The sequence below is a fragment of the Schistocerca serialis genome, chromosome 1, assembly GCF_023864345.2.
Source record: "Schistocerca serialis cubense isolate TAMUIC-IGC-003099 chromosome 1, iqSchSeri2.2, whole genome shotgun sequence".
Classification (NCBI taxonomy): Eukaryota; Metazoa; Arthropoda; class Insecta; order Orthoptera; family Acrididae; genus Schistocerca; species Schistocerca serialis.
Genome location: NC_064638.1, coordinates 461,741,391 through 461,766,810, shown reverse-complemented (window position 1 = coordinate 461,766,810; position 25,420 = coordinate 461,741,391). Strand labels below are relative to the sequence as shown.

Below are 25,420 nucleotides of genomic sequence, written 5' to 3'. Positions count from 1 at the left end.
ACACCCATTTTCAAACCATTCACCTTGCTATTAACCATAATTGTTCGTACAATATGGTGCCAAAAAGCACAGCAAAGTATACAGTGGGCAACAAGCATCCTTGTTGATCTTAGCCTATGTGTCCATTGCTACTGGCTGACAGTCAGTAACAATGGACACATAGGCTAATATCAGATTACCTATCCAGATAGCCAAGGCTGTCACTAAATATAAAGATGTTAAAATGAAAATTCTCAGTATAGGCATGGCTATTAATTTTAGAAAACATTGCCAAGAAATAGGTCTTGTACCTAATTATGCTAAAGCTTATCTAAATTTTAAGCAGTTCAAGAATGAACCACGCACTTTCCAATGCTTAGTGCAAAAAATAATGTCAGACAGAATAAGTATGCTTTATACTAAGAAGGTTGCCCAAAATAAAGAGACTTACTACCCGTATTTGGAACTAACTAAAATTTTTTGTGTTCATTACTATGCTCAAATCGATGATTCTTGGGTTCTTATTAATGACAGCCTAGATAAATGTAAGCAGACTATTGCTAATAGGCATAAAAAGAAATTAAGTAAACTGCCCTGTCTCTTACCCGTAAAAAAGGCTTGTAGTAATACTAATTTAGAAAAAGTGATCAAAAATAGTACGATAGAATTTTAAACATGAGTGACATAAATATTACAAAAGGCGAAGTCTCTTTGCTTGAAAAAGGTTTAAAATATAATTATATGTCACAATTGTCAAACAAAAATGTAATAGAAAATATGGTTGTAGACTTGAAAACTGGCTTTGACAGTGCTAAAACAGACAGCTCTCGTTAGAGCAGATAACACATGATGTGTGCAATATTGTTAGCAAAAGCTTAACTGTTTCCCATAATTCTGTTAGTAATGACACAAAAATAATTAAAGCCATTAATAATAAACTATAAGTAAATGATGGTTTAATAACGACTTCTGATAAAGGGAATGCCATCGTCATTGCTAAAAAGCAAGAATATGTTACAAAAACCTTGGTTATTTTTGAGGAAAACGGTATTCCTGAACTACATGAGGATCTATCTCCTGTTCTGCAAAAAGAAATCAGAGCTGCAGTTGTCGATACTAAATTTTTACTTAAACCTTACCAAAAAAGGCCTTTAATTAACATGAACCCTCAAACTCCAAAGTTGTGTGTACAATTTAAAGTTCATAAATTACGATATCTTGTACATCTCATTTCGAATAGTATAGATACTGCCTACCATGACCTAGCGAGGTTTCTGTGTGACAAACTGAAAAAATCTTTTGTTTTCCAGAATACTTTTTCTATCTCCAACAGTCAAAACTTAGTCAATAAACTTAAAAACGTACATTGTGATCAAGATACTATGTTAATTTCTTTTGACATTGAAAATCTCTACACGAATGAGCTAGTCAAAACAGCACTGGACGTAGTAGAAAAATTTACGGTTCTTTAAAAAAGACATTTCTGACTAAAGAATTACTGATTTAATGAATTTGCCTCAAATCATAGTTAAATATAATTATTTCGAGTTCAATGGACAGTTATGTCAACAAACTGATGGTCTTGTAATGGGAAACCCATTAGCAGGAATCCTAGCAGACATTTTTATAAATTCCCCAGAAGAATTTTTTTTAATTTTTTAACTGCTACCTTCGGCGTTATTTCATACTCTACATAAGTTGACGATATTTTGATAATTTCTAGAGGACCAAATAATGGGATTGATCACCTATCCAAAATTTTCAACGAACTTCACGAAAAATTAATTTCACCTGCGAGCTTGAAAACGAATTCCGGCAGTAACACTACTTAGACCTTATTCTGACAATAGTAGATGACAAAATTTCCTTTAATATCTTCCATAAGGACACTTGCACTGATCAAATTGCACCTTTGGCTCCAACACACTTCCAGTCTCATAAAAAAGTCTTCTTTCATTCAGCTGTCCATAGAGCTATTTCTGTTCGATTATCCAATGAAAGTCTTGAAGCAGAAATAAATTTGATCAAAACTGTTGCAGTTAATAATGGCTATGAATGCAACATAGTAACTAACATTTTCAACAATAAAACAAAGAATAGAATCACCAATCTGGGTGTTGCCAATAATGACTGAAATGATAAGAAAAATTTTATTTCTATGCTATTTCTTGGACCTGTCTCTTACAGAATACAGCGTCTTCTACAAGGTAGCTTTTGCCACCAATAATTCTCTAAAAAAAATAATCTTATTCACAATCTGGATTCAACACAGTCTCATTTACAAAAGTCAGGAGCTTATAAAATCGTCTGTGACTCTTGTCCCGCCTATTATATAGGACAAACAGGATGAGCTATATTTGTGAGATTTAGAGAACATCTATGAAAAAAGAGTACTAATATTCATAATTCATCCTTTGCCGACCACTTCTTAAACCCACAGGTCATAAACCCAAAGAAGTGCAAGATGTCAGTACTCTACACTCCGAATAAAAAAGGTCTCAGACTCGATATCCTTGAAGAATTGTAAATTTTCAAACACCTCTCGCATAAAGACGTTTAACAAACAGTTACAGTTGTGTAGTAAAAACTTGTTTCAGGGTTTAGAGACGTTACTTAGAATTGACTGATTTTCGAATTTTTCCCCACAGTAGCGTCGGGAATGTCGGTTTCCATTATCCAACTGCCATTGCCAGTTGCTTACTTTATTTAAAACTACCTGTAAAAAGACTGATTTACTATTTTTGCAAACTTTCATATTGCCTATCATCTGGGTATTATAGGTCAATAGTGTATGCCTACAGCCATGTAATTTTGCTCTTAATGCAGATGTTTATAAGTTTGCTGTTTTGTTAGTAGATGAAAGTATTAATCCTCGTGTTCATCTTATGGCAGTGTCGCTTTACATGCCATTTAATCTGATGCCTCTTGTGCTGTGTGCATGCCGATCTTAGCCGGCTATGGCAGTTAACTTGTGCTGCCACTTGCAACTATGGTTTTAACATTCTATAATAACCGTGTGTCTTTTTTATTACGATTTTTATTCTCGTGTCATGGAACACAAACGTGTCATTTGATGAGAGCACTGTTGCTGAAATTTAAAAATTGTTATGTGATTTCATGTAAGTATAGTTTTTTGGTTTTAATTGAGAATTTTCGTATATCTATCTATTTTATTTATAATATTTATATCTCGTGTGTTTTTCTAGGTAAATTTTACTATTCTGATGAAGATAGTCTTAGAACTATCGAAACATGGTTAATGTATTTTTCAAAAAAGTTTTGTGCAAGCGGTTGGCTGACTATTACATTTTGTGTAACTGCATACACATTTGCTGAGCTCACAGCCACAAAATGTTTAAGATATCGAGACTAACTCATTATAACTTGTCGTTTACTCAACACATGTATTTTTTTAATTTGAATCTCTGTACATGTGAGAGCTACAGTTTGAGATTTGAAGAATTTTCTTCATTTAAACCAGACCAATTATTTGACTTTGTAGGACTGCATTTGTTTGTAATACCTCACGAGATGTACTGTGGCTGCACTCCTTTCAAAGATACACTTTGACTTTGTTGAAGGCATCGATAGACGTCTGCTGTCAAGGTATCGTCACAGTCTAACATAACAGTCGCGACACTTCACCTCGATTTTATTGCCTGCTGCGCCAGCAGCACGACAAGCGGTCAGTAAGTTAAACTGTTGAAATCGGTGCGATCGTGAAACCGAAGGCGAATAGTAGTTGTTTATTTTGGTTTGTACAATGGTTTTTACAAATGGGAGCGTAGCGTAGCACCACAAATTGTAGCAACAACAACAAGAAGATACCACATCTGTTTTTTTTAGGTTTCCTAAGGACCCTGAGAGGTATATACTATCATGTTACTAATCTGTATCCTCAGGATTCATTGCAAACTACATGTACACTATGTGATCAAAAGTATCTGGACACCTGGCAGAAAATGACTTATAAGTTCGTGCCGCCCTCCGTCGGTAATTCTGAAATTCAATATGGTGTTGGCCCAACCTTGGCCTTGATGACAGCTTCCACTCTCTCAGTCAGCTGCTGGAAGGTTTATTGAGGAATGGCAGCCCATTCTTCACGGAGTACTGCACTGAGAAGAGGTATCGATGTCGGTCGGTGAGATCTGCCACGAAGTCGCCTTTCCAAAACATCGCAAAGGTGTTCTACAGGATTCAGGTCAGGACTATGTGCAGACCAGTCCATTACAGGAATGTTATTGTCGTGTAACCACACCGGCACAGGCCATGCATTATGAACAGGTCTCGATCGTTTTGAAAGATGAAATCGCCATCTCCAAATTGCTCTTCTACAGTGTGAAGCAAGAAGATGCTTAAAACATCAATGTAGGTCTGTGCTGTGATAGTGCCATGTAAAACGACAAGGGGTGCAAGCACTCTCCATAAAAAAAACACCTCCATACCATTAACAACTCCGAATTTTACTGCTGCACTACACATGCTGACAGATGACGTTCACCAGGCATTCGCCATACCCACACACTGCCATCGGATCGCCGAATTGCGTACCATGATTCGTCACTCCACACAACGTTTTACCACTGTTCAATCGTCCAATGTTTATGCTCCTTACACCAAGTGGGGCGTCGTTTGGTATTTACCAGCGTGATGTGTGGCTTATGAGCAGCCGCTCGACCATGAAATCCAAGTTTTCTCATCTCCCGCCTAACTGTCATAGTACCTGCAGTGGATGTTGATGCAGATTGGAATTCCTGTGTGAAGGTCTGGGTAGATGTCTGCCTATTACACTTTACGACCCTCTTCAACTGTCACCGGCCTCTGAAAGTCAACAGATGAGGTCGACCTGTATGCTTTTCTGCTGTACTTGTCCCTTCACGTTTCCACTTCACTATCACGCCGAAAACAGTGGACCTAGAGATGTTTAGGAGTGTGGAAATCTCGCGTACAGACGTATGACACAAGTGACATCCAATCACCTGACCACGTTCGAAGTCCATGAGTTCCGTGGAGCGCCCCATTCTGCTCTTTCACGATGTGTAATGACTACTGCCGTCACTGGTAGGGAGTACCTGGAAGTAGGTGGCAGCACTATGCACCTATAAAAAAAACCTACGTTTTTGGGGGTGTCCGGATACTTTTGATCACATAATGTATATTGATGATTAATGTTTCGTATTAGGAGCAGAAAACGGTTAGTGACTAGCAGAAAAGAAGATCTTATGAAAAACGACCCTGTTTATCTTTATGTTAATGTTTGTCCACTACACGTAGAACAAAACCAGTTTATGAATGCAGACAATAATAAACTCGTGTGGAATGCAGTTAACCACATTATTTGACACTCCAAATAACTCATCTCAACTGAAGATGAAGAGGAAACTGCCAAAAAGTTTCGACAATCCATCTAAAGATGTAACACACTGTAGGGCACAGATGCACTCAGTTCAACTCTCCTTATATCAGTGCCAGATTTATCTGAATCGTCAACACTGACTTGCTTTGACGATGAAGTGTTAAAATTAAGTGCAGTTATTCGTGTCTAGAAAAGCAAATCGCTAGACTTCGTGCAAAACTGTTATGGGAAAAGGAAAGTGCCAGTCACAGACAGCAACAGAAACTGTATCAGAAGGATCAATTGAAGAAGGACAAACCAATTTTTAAGACTATAGAATCCCGATAGTTAAAAAAAGATGTCCTTGACATGTTGTTAAGCCAGATTAGCATGCCACCTGCAAATTGAAAAGATGAAAATAAGTTGTCTGCTCTAAATTTGTTATATTGCAGCATCAGGGATACAGGTTTTGCCAAAATGTTTTATTTTTCCATCAATGCGTACACTACAGAGGTATGTGGAAGGCATACAAATAATATGTGGGTTAAGTGACAATATGTTCCACCTTTTAAAGCATAAGGTACAGCATTTCTCCGATACTGATAAACTAGTGCCTATGTCATTGGATGAAAAGTCTCCAATGGCAAATTTAACTTATGACACCACTTTTGACAGTGTTATTGGCTTTAAGGACTTGGAGATTACACTCACGGCATATTTTTCCTACTATTTGGCAGTTGCTTGTACCAGGTAGAATAATATAAAGATGAAAATCGTACTCGTGGCAACAGGTGACAATGACTAACACACAGTAGGCCTACGGAACGACAAATGTGGCGCCGATCCCTTTTGCATGTAGAGGTACATGTCTGTGCTTCTTATGTGTGAATCTATGTGTTTATATTCCGTTGATATCAACGTGGTAAGCTGCACTTCTGTCCAACGTCACAAGTGTTTCTTCGCGAATGTGTTGTAACTTGCCACTGGATTCACGATTTTTGTCTCTACTTGTGCGTATTTTAGAATCATTTTTAGAAACATCTATGTCATCTGATATTACACAAACTTTGAGGCAAAAAAATAATTCAAATATTTCGCAAATTACGTAGGAAAGGGATGTAAAACAAACATTATGCTTACGACACATCTGAAGTTCTCCTTTCTCGCCGCTTGGAGCGCTAGTGTCCCTCCAGATGTCAAACGGTAACAATTTTTACAGCAGTGAGTGTCGCGACTGTTAGACTGTTTGACTGTAGTGTCGTCGTGACTGTGGTAGATATTCTAGCAGACAAATTAAAGCAGAAACTATTTATATGTCCGGCTGGGTCATTCACTGAAAGTTTGAAAAGTATTACTGTCTTTTCTTTCTTTGAGAGTGTCAACCTGCCCATTTTGTTCTTGTTATTTACATTGCAGTATATAGTACGAAAACTACTTAATAAGCTCCCCTAACGCTACTTAAGTGTGCTGCTTGTATGAAGTTTGTTCTAATTACTGCGAAAAAATAAAACTATTGCGTTATTTTCATTCTTTTAAAGCGAGAACCTGTCAGCTACATATTAGTTATTTACAAGGTGGTATGCATTACAAAAAGTACTTAATGAGAAGCTCCCCCATTGCTAAAAAATGTTCTAGTTGTGTGAAATATGTTCTAGATTGTGCGAAATATTACAATTCATTGCCAGGAAAGTAAATTTCTTCCTTTGCTCTTGAAAGTAACAAACACCAGCAGAAATACGCCTCCACCAGTACCAGAAAATGTTTCGTTTGCATATGTCCTTAATTGGAAGACGTTCTTGTTTGGAAAAGAAGTTCAAATGGCTCTGAGCACTATGGGACTTAACTTCTGCGGTCATCAGTCCCCTAGAACTAAGAACTACTTAAACCTAACTAACCTAAGGACATCACACACATCCATGCCCAAGGCAGTATTCGAAACTGCGACAGTAGCGGTCGCGCGGTTCCAGACTGTAGCGCCTAGAACCACTCGGCCACCTCGGCCTAAAATAATACTCTTCTCATGGCACTACAACCCCATGTGGGATTTAGCCTCATCAACAAGTTTCCTCCATTCTACCCTCTCTAGTGGAGTTCTCTGCCATCCTCAGACTCTGAGAGATTTTATATCTTCTTCCACATCATCTAGCTACCGTTTTCATGGCCTTCCTCTCTGTCTTCTTCCAGCTGGCCTCCATTCAAAAATCTTTTTAGTTGTTGTTCCAGTATCCATCATGAGGACATAGCCAAGTCAGGGTATTTTCTACTTTTTATAATTCTTATGATGTCAGCTTCTTTTATGAGGCTGTCCAGCTCAGCATTAGTCCTAGATCTCCAGAAACCATTGTAATCCTGAACTACCCCACTGATCTTGTGTAGCACTCTACGTTCAAATATCCTGAGCTGCTACTCATCAACACTCATTAGCTTTCATGTTTCGCATCTGTAGGTTACAACTGGCCTGATCATGACCTTATATCGTTGCAGCTTCAGCTGCCTATTTAATAACCTAGAGGCCAACAATTTCTTACATGTCAGGAAACACAGTTTTATTTCCGTTGACATGGAACCTGTGCTGTTAAGGTTAGAGCCCAAATAGTCAAAGTTCTGCACATGTTCAAAACTGAAACCACTTGCTGAAAGTCGGTCCAAGTCATTATTTTCCTTCCTGGTGGAATTCATGTATTTAGGCTTTTTTTCATTTGTACAAAGGCCTCTAGGTTCTGTGGCTACTTTCAGCTCACATATTGTCCTCTCTAATGATACCCTTCTTCTACTAATAATTTGCTACATCACCAGCATATGCGTATATCTGAATCGACTTTGTGCCTATGTAACCAGATATCTGTAGCTTCCACATGGCTGCTTCAATAGTCAGATTGAAAAGCATTGTAGAGGGTCTGTCACCTTGTCTGACTGATTTATTAATGCTAAATGACTCGCTCAGCTCTCCATCCACTCGCACTGCAGCCTTCCAGTGTTGCTTGAATAAGTGAGACATACTTCGATGGTATACCAAGCAGCAGCAAGTCATTTAGCATTTGTGTTCTATTGAGACTATCAAAGGCCTGCTTGAAGTCTATGTAGATTTATGAAGCCCAATCTTATATTCATATGCCTTTTCATGTTTTTGCCTCAACGTAAATATCTGGTCTGTTGTTGACTTATTAGGCTGAAATCCACACTGATACTCCCCCAGAATCTCTTCTACACATTGTGCTAACCTGTTGTAAATAATACTAGAGAAGATGTTATAGGTTACATTCAGCAGGATAATTCCTCAGTAATTTGAGGTCTTGTGTATTGGTTGAATTACACTTAAGGTCCAGTCTTCTGGGATTCTTTCCTGGTACCATATCAGCTTAATAAGTTTGTAGATCCGCTTATGAAGATCAGTTCCCCCATCTTTTAGCAATTCTGCAGTTATTTCATCACTTCATGTTCCTTTGTAATTCTGTAGGCAAAACACTACCTTCCATATTTCCTCTAATGTTGGTTCCCCTCTTTCTGGATCTATGGTATAATAGAGTGGCTGATCATACCTGGTAGGATGGACCTCCAATATTACCTTGAAGTATTCTCTCCACCTCTTGTAGAATTATCTGCTTTCATTCCTTTGGTAGTTCTTTTCCATCTCCTCTATCTTTCTCTTCATGGCTTCACTCCCCCCCCTCTTCATAACCTTGCTGCCACTATTCTCTTTTCGTTGTTTAATACCTGATTTGATCTAGTATTCCACTGCAAGCATTTCAACTTTGCTTCGTTTTTCTGTTCCACACTTAGTCTGCATTCATCATCATACCAATCTTCATTCATAAGTCTCCTTGTTTCCCTGAGTAGTTCATGTGCTGTTGTCCTAATGGCATCTCCACTGTCTTTTGTTTGTAGCTCATGTCTCAATCTGTTCCAGTACTCCTGAACAGTAGCCCTATCCTTCAGCTGTTCTATATTCCATTTCTTTATTCGGATGCTAGGATGCTACTTCCTTTGGCAGCCATGGCAAGTTTCTGTCTCATTACAGCTCCTACTAGGTAATGGCCAGAATGAGGATTAACTCCTCAGAAAGCGTACTTATTTTCTATATCGAATGCCCACTTCTTTGATATCGATATATGGTCTGTTTGGTTTACTTCATTCGTTCCTGGTGTTTTCCATGTCCTTTTTTAGATATTTTTCCTTGGAAAATAGGTACTCAATGCCTTCAGCTTGTTTGCAGAAGCAAACTGGGCAACCCTCATACCATTATTATTAGTTTCATCATGCAGACTTTTCTTGCCAAATACACGTCTGCACACCTCTTTCTTTCCCAGTTTTGCATTATAGCCGCCAAGAACTCTTTTAGAATCATAGCTGGGTATTCTGTCACAAACCTCCCATAGTTGATCATAGAAGATATGCACAGTACCTTCATTTGATTCTTCCGTAGGTGTATATATAGTCACAAAGATCACGTTGTGAAATTTGCCTTTCATTTGCAGAGTACATGTTCTTTCATCATGTGTGGTGAAAGCAATAACAGATCTACGCATATCCTTGGAGACTACAAACCCAACACCATACTCCCCTTGTCTTTCGTCTTTTCCTGAATAGCACAGGGAGAATTTCTGCTTATAAATCTCTCCTCTTCCCTTCTACCTGATTTCCTGCTGTCCACAAAACTACCATTTCATACCTTAGCAGCTCTTCTGCAACACTCTTCATCGCTCCTGTTTGCACACAGCATTTGTACAGTCCATGTTCCAAATTTAAGCATCAATAAATCCATATTCCTGTTTGCTAGCACAGTTTGTCTTTGTAGGGGCAGTATGACATTCCTTGTTGAGTTATTCGCAATAATAGATTTTTTACAAGGCAGGTGTATCAACGCTGCACTGAATCCCCAACCTGGTGGACTGGGCTTTAATTTCAGGGTTAGCTCCCCTAGAGGGGTCGACGACCTAGCCTATAGAGTCTCCCCTACCCTGTGGTGTGAGACACACTTCGTCTGGCTCCTCAGTCGAGACCACTCTGGCTCGGGTGATATTGCCAGTAGCTACACTACCGTCAGCACTCCTCTCGACTTCATCACAGCACACAAATTCTTCCATCTGGCACTGAAGGAGTCCATGATAATGTGGTGTCCCTGAAAGGGCTCTAAAATGATTAGCTTATAAATTTTCTATTACACTTCGTAGGTGATTGGACGTGAGACTAAATCACCTTTTAATTCTTTCTCAGATGTGCCAGTCTTTTTTATATTTTTGTTTTGGTGATGAGAGGTAGTTTCTTTTTACCAGATATCAACGTGTTTTGAATATTCTCTCGCATTTCTGTGTTTCAAGCTTAATTTGTAACTTATTGACAAGTTCCAGAAGCTCTCAGAACCGTTAAGGTGAATAAGAAATTTTTTGGAGATGGCAGGACTAGAACCAAAACAACCCAACTTGCAATTCGACGGCCTTCCCGGCAATTAGCGAGGTTAACCTCTACAACAGAATGATCAACTGCAATTCAGCATTTCGTCGTGTTTCATACAACTCCTAAAACGCCAATAACTCGTTATATGACATTTAATATCAATAAATTGTATTTTTTCGAGAGATTCTCAATGTACTCGTGTTTTGGAACAGCTTTTGTTTATAGAACGTAAGTTATAATGCTGTTATAATATAAAATACACCCATTACAAGCTTGACAAATGCCAATATGGCCGCTCACAGGTGCTTCAGCCAAAGCATATGTCTGAGAGGTGCGCATCCACGGTACCTCTCGTAATGTACATGCATATAAAGGCACATCTTTGTAGACAAAGAAAAGTGCATCTGCGTCTACATGACAACATGCTTTAGTATTGGACTGCATTGGCTTTATTTGCCTGTAGATAATTGTTGTGTTGTATAAGGCATCATCATTTGCTACATAGTTATACAGTTGGTTTTAAAAATTATACAGAAGGTAGATATATAATTCTACAGATGGCTTTACAAATGATTATACAAAATGTTAACATATAGATACTATTACATAAATATTGCATATCTTACACTCTTCCATAATTAGTTTTTTTCACACTGGTTGCACAGACAAATTGTGTTGTATGTCGTAAGTTACAATTTTAGTAGTTCACAATCATGTTTATAATAAAAGAGCATCATTTTTTTCATCTAATAGAGCATCATATTTTTCATTATATAAAAGAGTATTATATTTTTCATTATATAAAAGAGCATCATATTTTCTCATTATGTTGGAATTCACTTGCACTATAGAATGCTTTCTCCTTCAGCCATGTCTCTACTATCATTTTAAATTTATTTTCATTCAATGTCCTTGTGCCATTTGATATAGCGTTAAAAATGTTTTGCCTGCATGTAGAACATTATTTTGTATTTTACTCAAGTGCGTCCAAGGATTGTCTAATAAGTTACTGTTTCTGGTCTCATATGAGTTCACATCTCACCTGGTTTCATACATGTGGGCATTCTGTTTGGCTTGCGTAAGTGGTTTGAGTATGTGTAGACTGGGGACTGTACGTGTTTGTGCTCAATAAAGTACTGTCCGCAAGAAGTTAATTTGCTCACACCAAAAATACATATAATGGCTATCTTCTGCCAGAGGAAGACATCTTTTGTTGCCCCAGCAGAGTTTCCCCAAAGAAGTATTCCACAACACAATTGTGTATGGAAAAAGGCATGCCACAGCCATGTGCTCCTTAGTGACACAATCTTTAAGTTTCCTAAGGAGATATAAAACGCGGTCTAAGGCGCTGCAGTCATGGACTGTGTGGCTGGTCCCAGCAGAGGTTCGAGTCCTCCCTCGGGCATGGGTGTGTGTGTTTGTCCTTAGGATAATTTAGGTTAAGTAGTGTGCAAGCTTAGGGAATGATGACCTTAGCAGTTAAGTCCCATAAGATTTCACACATATTTGAACAGATATAAAAACACTTATCAACTTACTGCACAGCTCTCCTTTTGGGGTATTCCAGCATAATTTGGTACCAAGATGTATGCCTAACAATTTTACTAAATCTCTAAGTTTATTTGATCCATTATTATACTTCTAAGGGAAAAGAGGATGTGTTCAGTTTTGTTTTTATGTAATGATGGTCTATTTTCATGGAACCACTGAGCTGCCTTTTCTGTCATTGAGTTGTTCATTTGTTTGGCAACATTCCCATCACTATATGATGCGATAAAAGTTGTCTTGTCAGCTTACATTACAGAGTTATATGGTAATAAGTTGGGCAGGTCATTCACATACACAATAAATAAGAACGGTCCCAGTACACCTTCTTGTGGGACTCCATATTTCACCTTGAGAAGGTCAGATTTGTTATTTGAATTTAAAACTACCATTTGGTTTCTGTTTGTCACACATGTTTTCAGCAATAATAGTTCTACATCGGTTATTCCATATTTTTCAAGTTTTTTTTTAACTAAAATACTATTTGGGACAGTGTCAGATGCCTTGGTTAAATCTACTTAAGTTGCATAGGTGTGTTCCTTATTTTCAAAACCACATAATATTGATAATACAATTTCCTGAACTGCCTTTGCTGTTGATAGCCCACTGCAGAATCCATATTGGGCCATATTTAGGAGGTTGTAAGACTCAAAAAAACAGTTTAATCGGTCTTTCATTAATGTTTCAATAATTTTATATATTATAGGTACTGTTCCAATGGATCTGTAATTTTGAGGTAAAACCTTATCTAAAGGGACCCTTCAGTACCTCACTTGTGTATTCCACAAGGTGCATGACAACACATGAAATGACGTTTTTGTTTATGAGGTAGTTGCAATGCTATAAATGGGTAGCTTAAAAATATATATTACAAGGAGTTTTTAAGTCCGTCTACTTGGCATATATATCGATTGTGATATAGTATCTGAGATGCATGCTGCGTATCTTTGACATTTGCGTGTGTCGTCTGCTTGCTGTTTACAGTAATTGCGTGTTGCGGAAAATAATATTTACATCAACAGAATTAATTATGGTATTTGTTTCTGGCGTCTTAAATAAATTGGAAATAAACTCTGCTCGTCAACTGTATAAATATCTGATACGGGAATGCAATAAACTGCCGAAAGACGCATCACAATTTTACAAGCATTCCATTAAGCAGGTATGCTAATCCGTTTGACTAATTTTGTCAATTGCACTGTAAAGAATTTTATGAAGGAGCATTGTACTGCGAACTGAACCTTTAGGCTGTCGTTGTGACATGTTGTCACTTGGAATTGTGGTAGATTCCCCTTCGCCCAATGTATGTTGTTACTAGCTACCATCTAACTTCTCTCTGCTACGGTAATGGACACTGACAACATATTTCGTTTTATGTAATTGCATTTATCTTTTGTCCGTACATTTCATACGTATTAATTATCTGATCACTTACGTCTAACTGTGTTCTAGTTTTTTTCTCTGCATTATGTTCAAATGTCCTACAAATTGTAAATTATGTGTTTTCCATGTGGTATTCCAATAATTGCCGTTATGAATCGTTGCATGTCGTTCAAATGAACAGTGTAAGCAAGTAATATGAGTAAATGGGGTTGAAACAGTTAACATGCCTTGCACGCAATAAATTTTTCTGACATTGGTTTTTTAATAACTTTTCTGTTATCAGTCATTTCACTTTTTACATTACTGCGAAAATTTAATACCTTCTGTTATACCACCGTTTGGAAAATGAATATGTCAATTAGTTGCTATGGTTGTTTTCCCATTATGTGGCTGGCAGCACTTTAACTTAGAGCCAAGTGATTAAACGGTACAAAAACGCTGATTGTCTATTTATCTGTTTCTGTCGCTGTGTAATAAGTGTTAAATAATGTCTAAACATTAAAAATGATTTCTATTGTTGGTGTAGTAGCATAGTCTCAACCTACAGTGTTTTAAAAAATGCAATTAGTATGGCTGTTGTTACATTTTTATATATTGTGAGCAATGTGACACAAGTGTTCATCATACAAAAATTACAGCAATATGTAATACTTTGTTCCAGAGCTATAAACAACATGTGTATGAAACAGACCCAGAAAGAATCCAACAAATAATAAGTCGGGCATTAGAAGATGCACAATGGGTTATGAAGAAGGTATTTTGTTTTTTACATGTTGGCAGTAATGACTCTCCTGACAATAAAGTAAAGGCTGCATTACCAATTTCACCATATTTATTTAATTGACTCAATATTTTTCATTTATGGAAGACATATTCTCTTTTATCAGTGTAGACAGTTTTTATGTTGTCCTAGCTGTATGAAATAATGTTTGCTATTAATGTGCATATATAGTCCTTGGTGTTGCCTCAGTACTACAATTATGATAAACTCACTTTCATCAACATTCAAGACCTTGAAGTGCCCAATTGTTTCATTGTAAACTGCTAAACAGCAAAATTAAAAAAGCTGTTTCATTTACTCCATGTAAACACCTTAACTCTCATTATTTTATTTATATGTGTCTAAGGTTAGCTTCTGTAATCTGCTAGTCATTGAAACAGTTAAAGTATAGCTTAATACAAACCCCAAACATGCTAACTGCAGTTCTACTTTCAGCACAGGCTCATGAAATCAGTAATATATTATTACCCCGCCCCTCCCCCTGTTGTCACGCTGATTGAGGAGAATATTGATCCAAAGTTAACTCAATTTTGGCAAGTCGCGCAAAGGTTCAGTTAGAGTTTTGTTAAATGGTTACTGGAACTCATAGAATGACAAAATCCGGCTAAAGTTATGCCACTGCCACCCCCACCCAAAAAAAAAAAATAATAATATCTTTGTGGTGACAGAATTATCTGTAGTGCAGCCTGAGGTAAAGGTTTGGTTGGAAGGTAACAATATGGTTGGGTGTTGGCAAAGCCAACAAATGTGAAAGCAAAAAATCTGGTTGTGGTAACAAATTGACCAGTAGAATAGCCAGGTCACTGGAAGCATCTGATTCCACCCATCTGCTTTGATCTGTGATGTAATGATGTTGTGGTATTTGATGTCACTGGGCATGGTGTTTTTTAGCTGGTTCATGTTAGTAGATGTCATGTGGCTGTATTTGGTGGCCCGACCTAGTGTAGATGTTGGCATGTGCAGTTGTTTGTGTAACCTATGGTATTGTGTTCACTTGATTCTTGGTTATCAATGTGGTAACCTGGATATATTTGAGTCTGGGTAGTCAGTGCTGCAACATTGGATTTGGAAGTGTGTGTCTTGTTTTCAGTGAGATTTTGTGGTTTGGCGTTTTTGTTATGTTTGATTAGCTGATGTTTGTCATGCACAATGAAATTTGATATTTCTATGTTTTTTTTTTTTTTTGGGAGGGGAGGGGGGGGGGGGGATGGATATGACTGATAATTTTACCAGCTTTTCATTATGTTCTTTGAGCAACAATATGTTGTTGACCATAAAGTTTCTGCAATGTTTTAAATTAACAGCAGAGTATGTAAGGTGCCATGTTTGTGGGCAGTGCTTGAAGTCGATGAGAGTTTCAGTGTCTCTGACCAGAGACCTATACAGGTGATGGTGTTGTCACAACATTTGGCAATTAATAGAGCATGGTATGTGGCTCCAAAAGTCTAGGTTAGCCATGAGGGAGATTGTGTTGCTTACATATTACTTTTGTTACAGGTCCTTTTTAAGCTTTTGTGTGTATGAGACAGGTGTGACTGTTACAGCTATTTTAGATTGGTTTTCTTTTTGTCATGAGATTTTTTCAGTGTATGTTACATCTAGGGGGAAATTGGGTGGGCCAGGAGTCATCGTTGAAATTGAAGAGTCAAATTTCAGTAACTAGTAGTGGAGTGGCCCTTGGTTTGTTTGTGAGTTTAGGGGATTGTTATTTGGGGGGGGGGGGGGGGCGTTATGCTGCAGTTTGGGGAGTCATCGTAAGAATGAACTTGTGGAGCTTACTAATAAGGAATATATTAAGGGGGGGGGGGGGGGAAGTTGTCAGACGTTTTTCACATTATGGGCTTTGGGGAAGGCACGTTATGAACACTTAGTTGTTAGCTATAGTACTCAATTTCAAGATTATGGCACTGGGGCTTGCACTGAAACCGAAAGAGGGGTTTGAGGGTCAATTAAATCTCTTATAGGGAGGGAGAAGAGGTGCTTTTCCAATGTTCAGTCCCATTCTAATGAGCATTGCATTTTTTTTGGGGGGGGGGGCGGGGGGCTGATATTGTGGGTATTGTTTGTGAGGTTGGTGGTTGTGGTGGGGAGGGGGGCGGGTTGTTTAGAAGTTATTTCATTATCTTTAGAGAGAATTGGTGTGGTGGTTCTTTTCTGTAAGGTGTGATTGATTTTGGTTTTTGTTTGTTCCTTTCATTGTTGGTTTTGTACTCCAGAGTGGTATTGGGTGGGTTGGGGTTGGTTTATGGCTGAGAGGTTGTGGCAGCTGTGGTGGTTTCAGAGAATTTAGTATTTTCTTTGTTTTATTGTGTGTGAGGTGTTTTTGTGGGGCAGGGGGACAACCAAGATGATTTTGCTCGAAGCTTTTTTGTTGGCAAGTAATTTTTGTTTTGGTTTTGTTTTAAGGTAATTTTTATGTTTTATATTTGTTATATTTCAGTTATATTTTCAGTGACATAGTGAATATTGGGGATCTTGTGTTTTTGGAGTTGTTGGAATTTTAGTATCAGTGGTTGTCTGTGAGCTATGTAGGTGTGTGAAGATTGTGGCTCTAGTTTTTTAATTGTGGTAATTAGCAGGTATCGAGGGCTATGTTTGAGCTATATAGGTCAAAGGATTTTTCTGATTCATCATTATATGGTTGTGTGTGTCATTTATTTGGTATTGAGGGCTTCTTTTGAGCTATATCAGTCAAGGAAAATGTCCGAATACACTTTTCAGAGTTTCGCATGTTGATTTTTTGGTGTCATTCCTGTGGGTTTTGCAGTTATGGCATTATGTTGAGGTTTTTTTTTATTTTGTGGATAATATTTGTTTTGGAATGGTGCAGATTTGTGTATTGTTCTTTATTTAGCGTGTCCCCATCCTAAACCCCCTACTTCCCACAGTTGCCCCATGTATATGTTTGTGCCATGTTGAAAAATGCAAGCAGATTCCAGTACATAACTTTTACCCAAAATCTAATGAGTAATATAAAGTCAACTGAAATAAGTAAAGAATCAGTGATGTAAGATATTTGTAAGACTCACAAACGTCACTGACACACTACAGTGATGACTCTGATGTTTTTATTTTTTACGTCACCTTACATTAGTTATATTGCACGGATCCCACAGAGAGTGGTCTCTGGGATGCTGAAAGAAATCAGAAAAGTGCATTCAGTTTTATTTAAGTGAAATATAATGAAATGAAATTACATTAGCATATTACAGGGCTAGTTCTAATTATGAGTTAACTGAAAACAATAAATTTTTAAGTTTTCATGGAGGTACTCTCCAATGGGGTAGAAGTTGTACAAGAGAGAGTTATTTAATTCACTATTAAACCTCAGTACATTAATCTTCTCTGGTAGACTACTGAATAAATGTGTAGCCATGTTGAACCCTCATCATGTCATCCAGCTTACAATCAGATGCAAACGGTGTGATTTAACAGCATTTCAATGACAAGAAAATCAATTATGCAGCTGAGGAGAACTCCTTCCATAGCTCTCCAATACTGAAAACTGACAGGTAGTTATTCAGAGTTGACCTTGAACCTATTTGCTAATGACGGTAACCAATAGGTTTATAGACAGTTGGTAGCAGATTATTAGATTGTTCATCATTTATGTACAAATTCCACAACTCACAGATTAGCACAGGGCAAAGTATACTTAGCATTGTACCTCATTTTATGATTTCTTTCCATTCCAATTCCACATGGAGTGCTGAAAGAATGACCATGTGAATACCTTTGTGCATGCTGTAATGAGCCCAATCGTGTCCTCAAGAGTTTGCCCTGTCACTCACGTTTTTCAGCATTTCCTTGATACTCTCCTGTGCGTCAAACAAATGTATGACATTTTACACTGCCCTTCTTTGAATACATTCTGTATCCCCTGTTGGACTTACTTGGTATGGCTCTTACACGTTTAAGCAGTATCCTAAAATAAAGTGCACAAATATTTTGTAAGTAGTCTCCTGTGTAAACAGACTGCATTTTTCCAGTATCCTACTAATGAATGAAAGCCTACCACCTGCCTTACCTATGACCGAGACTATATCATCATTCCATTTCACATCCCTACAAATAGTTTCATCTTGATGAATTGACTGATTCTAATTGCTACTCACTGATACTGTAATCAAAAGATACTGATATTCTGTATTTTGTGATGAGCACAGTTTTACATTTCTGGGTGTTTTAAATCTTATCAAGATCTGACTGAATATTTGTTCTGCATTTCCACATATTTTAGTACTTCCTTGTAGATCACTGCAACATCTGCAAAAGCTATGGGGTTACTGTTAATATTGTCTGCCAGGTCATTAACATACAATATATAATGCAGCCTGAAACTGTCTTGGTAAAAATGTGGATCAGGAGCAGTGGCATACTTAGGTGATTTGTGCAACAATGTTGTCAGCACTGGCTGTGAGATATGATTGGAAAGAAATAAGGTGTGTTATCAACTTGTTCTATGCAGCCAATGAGTGACCAGTGAAGAGATGTGCTTCAGATTAAAAGATGATGGAATATTGTCACATTCTTATATCAGTATACCACAACCAGCAAAATTATAAGTTAGTCAATTATGTGTTGCATAGAAAGATCAGTTGAATGATTATTTTATCAGAATGGCATTCAGTTAACAGATACATTTACATGATTGGTATTAATAGTAATGAACCCATTTTATTTTTATTTAATCGTACGGCTAGGGGCCCCCGTCGGGCAGACCGTTCGCCGGGTGCTCGTCTTTCAATTTGACGCCACTTCAGTGACCTGCAGTCGATGAGGATGATAGGATGATGATGAGGACAGCACAACACCCAGTCCCTGAGCAGAGAAAATTCCGCGACCCAGCTGGGAATCGAACCCGGGCCCAGAGGCTGACCTTTCAGCCACCGGGGACGGACAAGTGAACCTATTACAACCAAGATTGTCAATTACTTTAATCTTTAATGTGTGCTGTTAGGTACCGACCTGACACAACCCATTATGACTAAGATTATCGATGTAATTTAATATGTGCTGTTAGATCTCAACCTTACCAGAACCTTGTAATTCATTACATGTTGGGAAAAACCCAATCAGGTATTTGTGACAATCAAGGTTATAAATGCAAGTGTTGCTTGTTTCACTCATAAACAGTTAAGCTGTGCTATTAGGTCCTAACCTAACAACAACCACATAATTTGTGACATACCGTATTTAGAAAAAAGTTGAATATATGTGATAACAAAGATTATAACTTAATTTTTACAAATGTAGTGGTCACATTTCAACCCAAGACTTGGGCTAAACTACAGATCAGTCTGTCACCACAACCAGGCATTTAAGCTTTCACACTCATTGGCTTTGCCAACTCACAACCAAATTGTCGTCACATTCCTACATAACCACAGTCTTGTAACTCATGTCATACCCAAAAAAAAAAAAAAAAGGGGGGGGCAGTGAAATATTTGTGACAACCAAGATTATGAATTTCATTGCTGCTCATTTCACTCACAACTATTTAAGCTATGCTGTTAGGTTCCAATGTAATCACAACATTGTAATTTGTGGCATATTTAGAAAAAACAGTGAAATATTTGTGATACAGGAAAGAAGAGTGTGGTTTCAGTTTTGGTGCTAGAAAGTCACTGCCTCTTTTCTTGCCTCTCATTGGTTTGTTGGTTTGTGAAAGTGTCATTCCAATGGCTACAGGAAACTGACAAATTACTAACTTATTAGGAGTAGAGAAACACCATCATCATGCGGACTTTGCCTAAATGTCTTCAATGTACTTATGGGAATTAAATTAAAGGTGCTACTTGTTAAAGGTATCAATATAAAATATGCTGCTGCTCTAGTAAGAATGAATGGACATAGACAAGAAGTTTACATTTGCAGCAACATGTTTTATTTTGTCAGAGTGGCAAGAGTTGGAACATGTATGTTATCATTCAGTTGCACAGTGTAACACTCTTTCTTTCTTTCATTCCTTCATCCACATATTGTGTTCCATAAGTCCCATCATAAAGGAGAGCCTTGGGATGTGTATGAATAACAGTGTGCATAAACATACAGAAGAAGTTCATGCATGCAAGTGAATTATATTAACGGCAACTTACGACTAATGCTAATCAACTCACACTGGCACTTATGTGCAGCATAGCTTCTAGATTACTTTATAAATGTATATTAGGAGAAAGAAACAGCTACTTAGAAAAAGACCACTGTTCCTTCTCTTTTGTTACTCAGGTGCTAGACTTTTAACTGATTACTGACTACAGAGTTACAGGGGAGCCCAAATATTCCAGTACCATGTAAGAAAAGTGGTTAATGAAGTTTTTGAATATGTGGTGATTTTTAAAGTTTTTCCTTGATGTCTACTGGCAATCTGTTACATTCAGATTCTGTATTAGCCTTTGACCACATGGAGTGGAATTTTCTTTCCATTGATCTGCAATAACAATCATTACATTAATTACTGTTAACATTGCATGTACAAATAATTTATTTTACTTAATCTGTTGCACAGAATTGTAATCATAATCCTAAAATTATTGAAAGTTGTATTCATTGCAGACTGTTGTGGCAATTTATTAAAAAATTTCAAACAGTTCACATTGTATGATTTGCCTGTTTCTGTCAGCTGGTGTCTAAGAATATCAATATTTATGTTATTTCTGGTGTCATGCCAGTATATGTTCTCACTGTTGTTAAACTCTGTTATGTTGCTTTTTCCATAGATATAAAGAATTATCATTATTTTGAAACTTCCTGGCACACAGTTTTAATCTTCCAGGAAGTTTCATGTCAGTGCACACTCTTCTGCAGAGTGGAAATCTCATTCTGGATCATTATTTTGTTCTTAGTGAATAAAGGGTGGCAGTGTTCCCTTGGATTAGCTTTACACATTATTCTTAGCACCTTCTTTTGAATCCGTAATACATCATTGATATGACAAGAGTTATCCCATAACAATAGCCCATAGGATATTTGAAACTGAAAAAGTCCAAAGCAAACTACCTTGAGATCAGTTTTTATTATTATTTTTTTAATATAGGAAAAGGTAAGGTACAATTTATTTATAATAATATACAATATCAGCTACAAATTTTACTTTATAAGCATTTCCAGATCCTTTGGCCCAAACACATCCAGATTCTTTCTCATTTATTTTCTTGATACCTTGTCCTGAGTACAAATGGCATATTTCCACTGAAGTATGACTTTGCAAGATTACAATTATAGTTCTCAAACACTTGAAATGTACGAAAATAAATCACATTTCTGCTATTGAATGTTTCAAGTCCAGCAACACCTTTAACAGTATCACCATTGTACCAAACAATATTGTATATTATTAAAATAAATTGTACCTTCATTTCTCACTATGTCAGATAATTTCTGTATGAGATAGGACACCCTTGATATCTTTCTGCAGACATGATTAATATGGGGTTGCCAGTTTACTTGGGAATCAACCTGGTAGCTACAAATAGGCTGAAGCTTATCAACAATGTCAGTATAGAAACTGGGGTTAGCGATCATGATGTCATTATACCAACTATGATTATGAAAGGTAATAAATCAGTAAAGAAGTTTAGGAGAATGTTTCTGCTAGATAGAACAGATGAGCAGTTATTAACATCTCACTTATACAGTGAATTGGCATCACTTAGTTCTAGTAAGATGGGCCTGGAGAGTTGTGTGCCCAGTAAGTGGATAAAGGATAGAAAAGGCCCACCATGATTTAGTAACGAAATTCGGCAGATGCTGAGGAATCATAGACTGCTGAATTCTGGTTCAGAAGGGAATGCATAAATGATAACAAGCAAAGGTTAGTAGAGATTCATGCGTCTATGAATATATCTAGGCACGGTGCATACAACTGCCATCATCACACCTTAGCAAAAGATCTGGCGGAGAACCCGAGAAAATTCTGGTTGTGTGTAAAATCACTAAGCAGGTTTAAGGCTTCCATTCAGTCCCTTGTTGGCCAGTCTGGTGACGCAGTTGAAGATAGCAAAACAAAAGCCAAACTTTTTAATTTCATGTTCAAGAAATCATTCACACAGGATAATTGTCCAAACATACCATTATTTGTGTTGTGGATTGGCAAGACCGCCAACCCACTAGGAGGGAGCCGAAAGGCACGCGTTTAAACTCACGCAGGCTGGCGTGAGGTCTGGAACAGGACAAGGAATTTATAGTAGCAAAGAACGTACGTATCTTCTGGAATACTTAACTTTGATCCATAATTGGTGAACATCGCTCTTGACGGTACAGGTTTTACAGCATGGTAATGGCGCCTTGCTAGGTCGTAGCAAATGACGTAGCTGAAGGCTATGCTAACTATCGTCTCGGCAAATGAGAGCGTAATTTGTCAGTGAACCATCGCTAGCAAAGTCGGCTGTACAACTGGGGCGAGTGCTAGGAAGTGTCTCTAGACCTGCCGTGTGGCGGCGCTCGGTCTGTAATTACAGATAGTGGCGACACGCGGGTCCGACGTATACTAACGGACCGCGGACGATTTAAAGGCTACCACCTAGCAAGTGTGGTGTCTGGCGGTGACACCACATTTTGACCATCGGACAGACTCCCATATAGTTAACATAATAAGAAGCATACCTGGTATAGAGGAACAGCTGAAAGATTTGAAAGCAAGTAAATCACCAGGTCTTCATGGAATCCCAGTTCGATTTTACAAAGAGTACTCTACGTCATTGGTCCCTTACCTTTTGCATTTTTATTGTGAATCTCTCACCCAGCACAAAGTCCCAAGTGACTGGAAAAAAGCGCTGGTGACTCCAGTATATAAGAAGGGTAAAAGAACTACAGACCAATATCTCTAACTTCTGTTGAGTCCTTGAACATATTCTCAGTTCAGATGTAATAAACTCTCTCGAGACTGAAAAATCAGCATGGTTTTAGAAAGCACCGCTCATGCGAAACTCAGCTTGCCCTTTTCTCACATGATATACAGGGAACTATGGATGAAGGGCAACAGGCAGATTCAGTATCTCTAGATTTCCGGAAAGCATTTGCATGGTGCTTCATTACAGGCTATTAATAAAGGTACAAGCATATAGAATAACTCCACAGATATGTAAGTGGCCCAAAGACTTCTTAAGTAATAGAACCTACTATATTGTCCTCAATTGCTAGTGTTCATCAGAGACAAGGGTATCATCAGGAGTGCCCCAGGGAAGTGCGATAGGTCCGCTGTTGTTCTATATGTACATAAATGACAGGGCAGACGGGGTGAAAAGCAATCTGCGGTTTTTTGCTGATGATGCCGTGGTGCATGGTAAGGTGCCGAAGCTGAGTGACTGTCGGAACACACAAGACAACGTAGAAAAAATTTCCAATTGATGTGACAAGTGGCAGCTAGCCCTAAATGTGAAAAAAATGTAAATTAATGTAGATGAGTAGGAAGATCAAACCTGTAATATTTGGATACAGTATTACTAGCGTCGTCCTTGACACAGTCAAGTTGTTTAAGTATCTGGGCATAACACTGCAAAGCGCTATGAGGTGGAACAAGCTTGTGAAAACTGTGGTAGGGAAGGTGAATGGTCAACTTCAGTTTATGGGGAGAATTTTAGGAAAGAGCGGTTCACCTGTAAATTAGACCACATATAGGATGCTGGTGTGACCTATTCGTGATTACCACTCAAGTGTTTAGGATCCGTACCAGGTCAGATTGAAGGAACACATTGAAGCAATTCAGAGATGGGCTGCTAGATTTGTTAGTGTTAGGTTTGAACAACATGTAGGTGTTATGGAGGTGCTTCAGGAACTCAAATGTGAATCCCTGGAGGGAAAGTGACGTTCTTTTTGAGAGAATTTAGAGAACCAGCATTTGAAGCTAACTGCTGAATTATTCTACTGTCACCAACATACATTGTGTGTAAGATCCATGAAGATATGATACAAGAAATTAGGGCTTATATGGAGGCATATATACAGATTTTTGACCCCCCTCGCTATATTTCCGAGTTGAACAGGAAATCAAATGACCAGTTGTGGTGCAGGGTACTCTGCGCCATGCACTGGATGGTGGCTTGCAGAGTATCTATGTGCATTTAGGGTATGTATTCATGTCCTCGAGGAAGATTTTTCATCAGAATAAAAAAAACTCCATTGCAAACACAACATAGAAATGTGTAACCTACATGGAAACAATTTTTACTTCTAGTATTATGGTTGTGAATTGTGCAGTTCATTCCAAAATTCATTCTTCTTATTAAGCATGAATACCAGTAGGGAATACGTGTATCTCCATACATTATAAAAATGTATATATGTACATATGTATGTTCAATGTATCCTCCTAAAATACTGAATCAGTTTCAATCAAACTCGATACACAAATCTCTTGTTATCCGGAAGGAAGTGCTGTGGTGGCAAGAGTCACCTATCCCTCAGAATGGTGGAGGCTGAAAATAAGATAACACACCGTGTGCAAATATACAAGCTATATTCATCCATATTTGATAATGAGAGCACTTAGTGACTTGCAGCAAACTTCACACGTAATTTCAAACCTTTATAAAGCTTTTTCTTGCTCCACAAAATGATGAAAGGAAAAAAATTATTACTTATTACATTTTCATGCACTAAAACTGCCACCACTAAAACTGCCACATCTGGCATGATCTTCTAATTTATTATTTCTTTACCACTAACTCTATTCACAACACTATCCACATATATTACTGAACCTACCTGCAAAATTATATCATTGTACAACACACAGTCGAGGAGGTATGACATCATCAGTACTGAGTAGCTTCAAAAGCTAGGTTTTCTTAAAACAGAGCACAAATTACACAGAGTATACTCATCCAGTGTATGGTAATGAGAGCACTTAGCGACTTCCAACAAACTTTAAACATAATTTTGAACCTTTTCTAATTTTTTTTCGTGCTTACATACTTAATGTCAGATATTTAATGCATTAACGTATTTGTAAAGTAATCAGAATTTTGAAATTGTTTTATACAAGGGAGTGTTTACTGGGTACT

General features: G+C 37.7%; 1 protein-coding gene across 1 annotated transcript in view; it reads left to right on the top strand.

The window, feature by feature from the left end:
- The first annotated feature begins 13,217 nt into the window (after positions 1-13,217).
- The window catches only part of LOC126473354 (probable tRNA (uracil-O(2)-)-methyltransferase), a 29,648-nt gene continuing 17,445 nt past the window's right edge, over positions 13,218-25,420 (top strand). Inside the window, exons 1-2 of the mRNA XM_050100357.1 lie at positions 13,218-13,415; positions 14,298-14,390. The gene's annotated coding sequence lies outside the window, so the exon portion shown is untranslated. The remainder of the gene's footprint in view (positions 13,416-14,297; positions 14,391-25,420) is intronic.